This window comes from Cydia fagiglandana, chromosome 2 (assembly GCF_963556715.1).
Source record: "Cydia fagiglandana chromosome 2, ilCydFagi1.1, whole genome shotgun sequence".
Taxonomy (NCBI): domain Eukaryota; kingdom Metazoa; phylum Arthropoda; class Insecta; order Lepidoptera; family Tortricidae; genus Cydia; species Cydia fagiglandana.
The window spans coordinates 329,917-337,862 of record NC_085933.1 but is presented as its reverse complement, the minus strand read 5'-3'; positions in this window follow the sequence as shown (position 1 = coordinate 337,862).

Sequence of the window (7,946 nt, the reverse complement as noted above, 5' to 3'; positions counted from 1 at the left end):
AACTCCATACAAAAAAATGTCCCCAAACGTTTATACGTTTATACTAGTAGCGCCGCGTTGTGTACCAAGAACTAAAGTTGACAACCGGTTTAGCCTGGCGGGTATTGGTAGGTAGTAATTCTGTTGAAAAGCATATTTGTTATCTTCATATCACGAAATATATGAAAGATGCAAATATTACCCCTTGTTTGTGGTATTATCAATTGATTTAAATTAAAGCCATATTTATGTTGATAACATTGTATAATTTTATTTATTAAAAATATGTTTTACATATAGAAATATACACTGAAAATTAAACCCTGACAACTTAATAAAAAAATTGACATTAATAAAGCGCATTCACAAAGTTTCCAGTGTAATACAAATAACATTAGGCATGCCTACCTATTACACTTTACACACAGATACACTACACTTTACACACGGCATTTTACACAAATTTCCAACTTGTATTCATACATTTCTTCACGGTTAATTAATACGCTTTCCAGATACATTATAACTCGGTTCCTTCTGATCCCACTAAAACTGTGAATTTCACTCTGGCTGCTTCAACAGCCGTTGCTCCGCATTTAGCACATTTTCTATGTGCATTGCTGTAATCCATGTAGGTACAGACTTACAGTCTTAAGTGGGAGTACCGCTACGTGGTATTTATTATTTAAAGATTTAATAAATAAAATTTTCGTTATGAACTTTAACCACAGCAGTTGGACAGAGTCATTGACAAATATAGTTTTTATTATGGTGGGTAGACGTACCTACCCTCCATATATTTTATAGACATTGATAAAGACAGTTGGAAGCAAATATTCAATTTTAAAACTGAATAGCGTATAATTAAGCTTTAAGCGTTTTAAGTCCCGTTTTATGATTAATAATGTATAAAATTCGTGATAATTTAAATCAGAGTTGGGAGCAATGTTGCTGTAGAAAAATGTTTTTATTTTTATTACTCGCAACTTTTTCTCGGAGGCCAACGCACACATAGAAGCTTCAGCGCACACATGCGCAATTGTTTGGGGACATAACTTTCTTAGGAAGTGAACAGGCCTGTTCTAACCCAACACAGTACCCCACGGCCCACAAGTTGGAATATGTATATTCATCTTAAATATGTAAAAAGACATGGCAAATTTTGCATTTTAGCTAAATGTCTTGGCGTTTTACTTCCATTACGATTCTTTTGATGTAATTTATGTAATAACACCGTATTTTGATCTGTAGGGTGTCTATAGGTAGGGTTGATACCGAATTACAGACGACCAGTAAGGAATGAGAATGCCCAAATATGGTGGAACAGCATCAACGATAACGCTCAAGGTTAACGGTTTTTGCTAGGGTAGTTGCTGTTGCTACATAGGCGCATTTACCCCGACTGACTGATATCCGTTTCTATCTTCCCAAGTAAAATGTCCACTTCGCTCTTGTGCAAGCGGGCAGGTTACGAGTTATCGAAAAAAGCCGATAACTTGACCAACAACAGAAGATAACCGATTCATCTTCAGCAATTTAAATATTAATTACTGTTTTTAATTACTCCGGCGAGTGCGAGCTGAAACGGTGCAATAACTTAGGACATTTAGGTTATACACGCAACAATTACGTTTCTGGAGGTAGGTTGACATTTGAACAAAATGTTCGTTAGGATCTATGAACGTGGCACTTGATACCGAAGCACTTGTTTTTTCTGACCGCTCCAAAGTTCGAAGTACGTTTAATCTTTTGAACACTGCACCGATCCCTTCCTTGTAGGAATCCTATATCTAGGTATGGTACCAAAAGTGTTATAAAAGTCACGAGTTACTATCGAAATAGCCTTTGTTTCTACTCATAAGGTTCATATTTGTCAGTTTCTACGTATCACGGTGGTGTACATGTCTCACTTTAAATATGGCGTTTTATTTCCATCTGCAACTGGGTAACTACTGTAACTAGCCAAGTGACCAACTTTCATAGAAAACGCTAATCTAAACTAAATAAGTACCTGCATACTTACGAGTAGGTAATCTATGCAAAAGATCACATGGTTTGTCGTTTAGTATTTGCCAACGCGACCCTCGTTCTCAGTCGTCCACTGTTGACAGTGAGCTCGTGGTAATATGATGAGTTGCTGAGACTAAGGTTTCCGCTGTGGATAATGCAGCCCTCGCAATGCGCCTCGATTGCTACGGTCTTTAGTTACGGAAACATTGGACTATGATGGTTTGTGGCGTTTGATTTGGACATTGGCCATCCCGACACATCGTTTTTTACTGTTCGGTTGGTGTGATCTCTGGTATTTGTAAATATCTACAAAACAGTCAGGCAAAAGAATACAGTTCAATATTGCGCCAACGTGTAATGAGTAATACACTAGGATATTTTTGTTTAAACTTTCTAGGCCGAGATAAGAAGGTTTATTGCTATTAAATTGTTATTTAACTTTATAAATAAAACCAAGCTCCGGTTTGATTAAATTTATTTTTATTCGTATCAAAGGGATGTATTTCATAAACAATCAATATAATAAAATAATCAATGTAAATTAATATAATATGCAAACCAACACAACTAACAAATATTTGTATACATCATGATATATATTAAAATAATTGATAAATTATATTAAAATAAGTTCATTGCTTATTTTTATGGTCATTCTATTAAAAATTAGATTAAAAACGTATTTTTCAAGCAGAGCAAATCATCGTGATATTTGATCATTATTATCTGTACTTATTATACTTTTTTTTGTCGGCAGAGCTTCGATTTGATAATGATAATGGATAAAAATCATAGTAGTCTAACTCCTAAGGTTGCCTGTCCATTGAGGCAGAGTGGAGCGGAGATGTAGGAAGTATAGAATTGGTTGATTGATTCCCCACATCTACGCTCCGTTTGGCCTCAGTGGAGAGGCAGCTTAATGCGTGATAGATTAGCATAAGGGTTTTAAAATGCCAAATCATATTCGTATTTCGACTGCCAAGTAGGTAAACATTGTGATAGTTGAATATATGCCCATCTGGGCCACAGAAGCGTAATATGTTCTTTTAGAATACTTTAAATTACATTTAAATTATTTGAGATCAGTTGGAACGAGATCATGGTCTTCAGTCGTTTAATAATGCAATGTCTGTGCATGGCACTCACTAATTACACTAGTAACAACTGTTTATAACAGTTAATAACCAAGTAATTGTTGGATTCAATTGTTTTTAGTCGATTTCGTGAAATGTTTTTGTTGTAGCCGTGTAGTCATCAGCAATAGTATCTTACACAACTAGGGCCGCAAAAATATATGACGCGCTCTTATTGCGCTCCAAATAAGAACGTGTCACATATTTTTGCGGCCCCAGTTGTGTAAGATACTATTGCTGATGACTGTACGTGTAGCCTAAGTAACAGAACTAAGTGAGGGCGTGTAATTCATAATAAACGTCATAGTTTCATAGACATTTGATATTAATTTGTCATAGCGAATAAAATGAGCTTCTAACATCTTTTTGATTCGGGACTAATTAATGGTCATGTCAACCATTGGGCAAAGCTACAAGGACCGTCATTACATAAAACACTTGTGGTACTACTTAAATAAGTTACCAAACGTTAGCGCCATCTATTTCAGTTCTACTATTTTACGCATTATTATGTGGGTAACCAATAACAGTTTTTGGAACCAGCCAAACTCTTCAAAGAGATCAATTGTGTTAATTATGTATATGAGTAGAACTAAGTATTCTACAAGTGAACATTTGTAACAAATATTGCATTGAGGCATTTGAGGCAATGCCATCAATGGGGCTTTTGTTCTTACAGATATATTGGTACAATCAATCATCGAATTAAACCTGTTGTGAGACATATTAACATTGAATAATTTTACGGTTTAGACTCACTTGTTGCGAGTGACTAAAAACAAGTGAGTCTAAAGCGTAAAATTATTCAATGGTACAATCAAGTTTATTACCTATTATATTGGGCTATAATACACTTCGTCGTATTTGCGCAAATACGGCATAGCAACAGCAACTCTTTCTTTTTCTAAAGCCTGACCAGTAATATATGATCATTGTCAAGAGGGCGCTGTTGTTCTCATGTATAGGGTGACAGTTCAGTATAGTATGAAAAAAATAGTTCCAGTGAAGTTCCGCAACATGGCGCGTGATCATATATTCCTGGTCAGGCTTTACTTTTACATACATCTAAATATGCATGTCAAATATGAGGCATGAAAGTAACTTCTTAGTTAAAATGGATCCTGCCAGAAAAATCATAAAATTAATTACAAAAATAATTTTCAAGATTATTTTTATGCTCACAATATAAATATGTATTGGTTAAAATGATAAAATATTATATGTACATCCTACCTTAGCCTACGACAAATTTAAATGTCTTGGACAAGTTTAAATATGATAAATGATTAATACTGGAAGAGTTTGCCAGATATCGAAGATACAGTTCTTTTAAACTTTTTTTATATCGCAATTACGATCAGAAAATGAGAAATCACTTATTCGCGGCAAAACGCTGTACCTGCAAGACGTAAATGAAGATACAGGTAAAAAGGAGACAAGCAAACTAACAACACGTTTGACATTATAATAACATAACAACACACTTTTTATACTTACCTCGATTTTATTTAGCATTAGGAAAAGGATATAATAAACAATCTTGACATGTCTTTGTATTGAAAAATGCTTTAAAAATATAGTAACTTTAACTTTTGAAGCCAAAAGAATGTAAATATATGTATATCCTGGCTATATGATTGTTACATATTTCCTGTAACTTATTTTCAAATGTGTATTTCAATATAAATACACGTCAAGATTGTTTATCCTTATTCTAATGCTAAAAACGAGGCAGAGGCACGACACGGTCCCGACTCAGCACGGTGCTGGATGGCGCGGCCATAAGTGATTACAATTTGATTCACTAGTTCGCTACCAAATCGTCCTGCTTAAGTAACTACCCTACTTCACAGTTTCACTTCTTCATCTTACTAGCAATCTCTTTCAATTCACAATAGTTTTTTTTTCATACTAAATTTTACTTATTCATATCAATCATATCAATGTAATATAAAAAGTTATATGAAAAAGCACCTAATTTGCCAATATTGGCTAGCTCTCAATAATTACAAGTTTTAAAATACCACTTTAGTTATTACATTCCCTTTGCTGTAGTGGTGTAGTCCATGACTACAACTATAAATACAAGGAATATTATATCTGTGCTACTTCGTACCTTGCCACAGTAACAATAATGGGCCACTTTTTCTTTTTTCTCGTTAGGTACATAAAATTTGGCTGCTTTGAAGAGCTGCTACCAAATCACTACCTTCTACTTGGCTCGAAAAATGTATGTATGTATGTAATTTTCCGTCGAGCTAAGAAAATACAATACGTTTTCGTAACTCAGAGGAAGATTTTTTATCACATACGGTGAAATTGCTCTTATATCACCAGTGGTGTAACTGATTGTTCCGAGCTACTTGGTAAACTTTCTTTCAATACTCCCTATCGTTCTAAAAGGTACTATCCCCCATTATCTGTTAAAACTGCATCATCCAAGTATAGACAGAATAGCTTCCTAGTTCGCGCGAGTCGAAGGCTAAATGAGCTATCGAAGGACATTGATATCGATATATTCAATTGCAAAGTTCCCAGTGTGAGGCACAGTTTGGTTAAGCGGTGTTTTGTGTGAGCGACCTTTCTACTACTGTATTTAATTCATGTACTTATACTTTCGGCTTTTCTTTTTATTTTCTTCATTAGGCGAGCAAATACATTGAATTTATTAACTTAGTGTGTGTTAAACTTAGCTATAAGTATTAAAACTTAAGATCTATTGTAAGGCTTCTATTGCCATTTTCAATTATGCTTCTTTTTTTTTCCACTTTCTTTTTGTACGCATGTGTGTGTGCGTAGGTGCTAGCATTAGTTTAAAATTTATTACTTTGTAACTACCTGTGAGTTCCTGTAATTGGCTTCCTGTTTTAATCTTGTTGTCTATTGTAAATTTTATAGCTGTTGGTTCTCCTAACATAAATAAATAAATAAATATGGTACAGAATAGAGAACGATTTTAAATGTCTACCAAAATTAATTTGAATCTGACGAAAAAAAATCCACAAAAAATAAAATCCGCCCTCTAATATGACATCCTTAGCGACTTTTATATATTAGACTGACAAGTTAAGAAATAGCACAGAATTCTAATTCCTACCTATATACCGTAAAATCGAGCTATTTGTAAACCAGGATGCGACGCTATTTCTTAAGAATACTTTCTTTTTATACACAATTATTTTTATACCATTTTCAACAAACGCTTTAAAACGGTCTAATATCTTGTTTCCACTGTACTACACTACCTCCTTCGTTCGAAAATAACGCGGATTCCAAATAGCTCCACTCATCAGTATACTGACAACGTGACAACACACCATAGTTAAAGATTGAAGGCTGTTTAAACAACAGATTTCGTCAGCGCATCGCGCTGATCCACGCAGATCAATCTGGGGCATAAGCCAGCATAAACATATTGTTTGAGTTGCACTTTACATGGATAGAATACAAATAAGATTTACATATGTGTGCTATAGATTATGTTGTGTATATAAAGAAATGCAAATTGTAAATGAATCAGATACCAATTGTCCGTTGGTGTTTCACTACCTCCATACCCAAAAAACCTCTGCTTGCTCAGGGCGGCACTCTGAGAGTAGAGGCTCCCATCCACCACCTTTTTACAGGAACCCTTGCTGTGGCATAAGACTCCTTCAGCCTTAATCGATCGTTTGAGCCTGGGCGATCGGCAGCAAGTATCCATCCACCACCTTGATCCCCCCCCGTAGGGAATCCGTCTGTTACCGATAGGTCTCCCGGTACAGACATCCTTGTCATAGAATAAGTTAGGGCTAGGGAAGTAGGGACTTAGGCCAATAGGATCCCTTGCTATCGCCTCCCACCTTATTTTGTGCAGTCTGTGCAGGCACATGCAACGCCTGAGTACCATTTGATTCCATATCATTTCAGTCCATTTAGTAATCCAGGTACTCGGCCTTAGCGTGTGGCTGTACAAAGGCAGTAAGCGCTTCTCTTGTTAGACGACTTCAGACGTGGCACTTACTAAATAGTAGGCTCTTGACTTATATTACATTATATTTCAAAAGGGAATCTCAACGCAGGTTCGATAATATCTGCCTTGGGCACACGACGGTCGGTATATTTCCGTATAGGTTCCGGCATATCTGGAATACTCAAACTACGTTAATCTATAAAAACAACAGTAATAATTAAGAAACCAATTATTGTAAAATAATACTTACTCGTGTCGGATGGGCAGTATAGATTTGATTTGGAGATCTTGTTTCACGTCTTGATGTTATTATTAATTGTATACCGTGTTGTTCATAGTGTAACGTTAAATAATTAAGTCTTTTCTTTATATTACGCGTCTGAAATGACTGTTGTGTGTCTCCAGTCATGTTGAAAAGGTGCCTCATCATCGCAGTTAATTGTGAAGCAACAGTAGGTCCAAAATGGAGTCGTCTAACAAGAAATTAACGCGAGATATTGTTTAAATATACTCGAGACTTATTACGCAGACAAGTATGAGCTTAAACTGTAGAACAGGATTAATATGCATTTAATGTACCTACGTACTTATCTTAACAAATCAGCCTTCTCAAGTAGTCGAATATCTGGAACAAATCAAATAAAAATGTTTACTATTCGAGCCGATATTCAAATATCAGTTGCACTGCCAACAGGGAACATGTGTGAAATGTAAATGTAATATTGAACTGTTTCCCATTCAAGCCACAAGATTGCAGGCCACCCAATGCGCACGGGCGCAATTTTGTTGAACCAAAGTTGGATTGGATTGATGGAATTGATCACTTTCTTTATATATTAGCCTCCACGGAAAGAGTCCGACAAACGCCGTTC